This window comes from Gadus morhua, chromosome 3, assembly GCF_902167405.1.
Source record: "Gadus morhua chromosome 3, gadMor3.0, whole genome shotgun sequence".
NCBI classification, from domain to species: Eukaryota; Metazoa; Chordata; class Actinopteri; order Gadiformes; family Gadidae; genus Gadus; species Gadus morhua.
The window spans coordinates 24503706-24506855 of record NC_044050.1 but is presented as its reverse complement, the minus strand read 5'-3'; the positions used below and the strand labels follow the sequence as shown (position 1 = coordinate 24506855).

The following is a 3150-nucleotide window of genomic DNA, read 5'->3' as shown; positions in this document are numbered from 1 at the left end:
TCCCTCCTCTCGCTCTCCACCGCCTCCAACCACTACCACCACCACCACCACTACCACCACAAACACCACTACCCCGCCCGGCACACTGCCGCCACACAGCTCCTCCTCATCACCGCGCACCACCCTGCCCCCCCCCCCCCCCCCCCCCCCCCACACACACACACACACACACACAAAACCGGGGGCCCTCCTTCCATCCATCGGTCCGCTCAGCCGTCCGTCCGTACACCGTCCATCCATCCAGGGGTCTCTCCTATCCCGGCCATGCTCAGCACGCTCCCAGCAGACACCGCACCGGCGTGTCCAACGCCTCCAGCTGGAGACGCTGTCAGCCTGACCCCCCCCCCCCCCCCCCCCTCCTTCCCTCCACCCTCCACCCAGACTCTCTCCACGGACCCCAGTGCGCCCCAGGGCCGGACCTGTAGGGGGCCCTCAACCTGTCACCCCCCCCACACCCCCAGCAAGCGGTCGACCAATCACGGAGCCCACGCCCACAGAGTTGTTCAAACTGCAGTTTCGTCTCCTCGAAGGGAGACCGGAGAGAACCGGTCTACCGACTATTGACTAGGATGTGAACGGCCCACCGATGATCCAAGGGAACGGTGTCTATTTTTTAAACGATTTGTTTTGAGGGGTGATCGTTCCACGAAACCTCCCATCATCTTATTTTAACCCCCTCCCAACCCGTAACCCCCATGTTTTTTTTTTTAAAGCAGACATGCACTTAGTACCACCGTCTTTGGAAGGATTACAGTACCTTCGTCTTTGGAATGATTACATTTTTTCAGTCAACACCCAACCCCCCCCCTGGAGGTTGGGGGGGGGGGGGGGGGGATGGGGTCCTGCCATGTCGTCATCCTTTGGCTCCTCTTGAACGCTTTTTTGGTTGATTTATCTCTTTTCATTTGAACATCCTCGTCTTATTCTCTTTCGTCACTGCGAACTGGTGCTATCGTGAAAACCAAGCTTGTACACGTGCAACGGCGCTTCCATCGCTGGGGGACCGCCCTGGTCGCCGTGGTTACCAACCAAGCCTGGAGGAAAAAAATAATAATAATCAAAAAAATATATATGGGGGGAAAGAACATTCTATATAGTATATAAATGATATACATACATACATTCCCGAGGAAATGTGGGTGCTCCGTGCGTTTTACAGAGTGCACTGTATGCCTGTGTGTGTGCATGTGTGTGAGTGTGTGTGTGTGGGGTTTTTGTTTCCCTTGACAAGCAGCTACCAACAAGCTATGCCTACTAGTCTCCAGCTGTCCATAGAAACTGGCACAATACAAACCCCACATCCTACTGAGAGCAGACGACAGGACAACATCCAATGTTGACATAGATCTACAGTACATCCCTTTTCCAGCAGTAACAAGCAATAACTGGTAGTCCCTGCAGGTTATTCTCTGTTTAAGCCTTGGCAGTTTTGGGCTGTTTTCATTTGTTCTCTCTCTGAAGACAAGCACCCGCATTCACTACCGTCCAAAAGAGCAATTCGATTTGCTTGTTTATTTTTCTGTACATATATACAAATAGCTTAATAAATTAAAGATAAAAAAAGAAGTAAAAAAAAATGGTAGAAGCTCATTGGTAGAACTATTGCCTCTGTTGCTGTTTGTTCCGTGTCTATTGTGCATTTTAAATTATATTTTTTGGAAAGATTTTATCTTCGTCAAGAGTGGCAGTGGATGTGGCATGGACAGTATTACTTAGTTCCTTCTTGCTGGTTTTAAACGTTGAAAGATTACACATTTTGTAGCTGCACCTCGAAAAAAATAATCTCTATATATCTACATGGTGTTAGGAAACGAAACCGAACACACCCTCTCTCTAGTCGTGAAAGGAGAACTCGAAAAAAAAGACTTCAGATTATCGCCTCTGAGTGGGCATGTCCTTTTTAATTTATTTATTAGAAATCGTATTCAACCTTCTAAATGGTAAGGCATTCCACTAATGGTGGCGTGTTGGGCAGAGCTCAGAGAGCTGAGTGGGGGAGGAGGGGAAGGGGCAGATGATGATGATGATGTCATAACACTTTCTCAAGATGGTGACTTTGTCCCGACCCCAAATGTGTTTCTGAGGTCTTCTCCATGTTGCACTTCAAGCTGAATGATTAGTTATTTTCCTTATATAAACGTATAAAGATATATTTCAGTCATTTCCACCTCTTTTAACAACTCTAAATGTAAAAAAAATATATATATACAAAAAAAATCTGAATTTACTTTTTAAATATTTATTTTGACAATTCCTCCACAAACAATGGGAGGGAGGTTAACTTATTATGTTTGTCTTATTTCACCCCTCTTTAGTTTCCATTCCTTCTTAAGTATTGTTCATGTTGGGGATTATTATTATTTTTCTTTTTAAAGGGGTGGGTGCTTGGGGGTGAGAAAAAAATATGTAGCCATTTATTTTCTTTTATTTTCCTATTCTTTTATTTGATGGACACTTGAAATGTAACTGTGCCCCCTAAGCTGCTGTAGTGGGAGCCTTGTCTCTTTAAAACATCAACAGCCTTGTCCTTACATCCCCCCCCACCCCCCCCCCCCCCCCCCCCCCCCGAGTCCCAAACACAGTCCAGTTCCCAAAGTGACCCAAACCTCCGCCCATTAGCAAGAAACCAGGGGTCACCCAGTGAGAACCAAACTCCCTCCATGAAAACCAAGAATCCGCGAGGTGCAGCTTCCGGTTTCCCGGTCGTTTTTCTTCGCTTTTGCCCATTCAATAGCTGTAGGCTCTTTGTGTTGTTGTTGGCGTAACCAAGACAAATACTTTTAAGGGTTCAGGGTGGAGGCCATCCTCAGACAAGGCATGATGCATCGCCATGGTAATTGGCACAGAGCTAGCTTCCACTCAAATACAAGGGGTCTAAAACTCCACTGTCCTCTATGTTGGAGGATCGCATTCTCGATTAGATGTTTTTTAGTGGACAACATGTGTCTTACTTCTGCAGAGGACTCCCTGTTTGGAGGAACAGAGCCCTCATCCTCCCCAGAGGGAGGGCATCATTAGAGGTTTCTGGTTGTCTAAGCTCTCTGCAAAGCTGTGGTGACGTTTTGGGGACTTGGCACAGAATCAAAAAGTCACCGCTAGACGACAAAAACAAAACAATGCCAAAATCACCTCAGAACACCTCAGTCTCTC

At 47.1% G+C, this 3150-nt stretch overlaps 1 protein-coding gene across 1 annotated transcript in view; it reads left to right on the top strand.

Annotated features, from left to right (window-relative positions):
* mxi1 (max interactor 1, dimerization protein) overlaps positions 1-3150 on the top strand; it is a gene marked incomplete in the record, with an annotated part of 13876 nt that overhangs the window by 10044 nt on the left and 682 nt on the right. Inside the window, 1 exon segment of the mRNA XM_030351748.1 lies at positions 1-3150. This exon segment is cut by the window's right edge and continues 682 nt beyond it.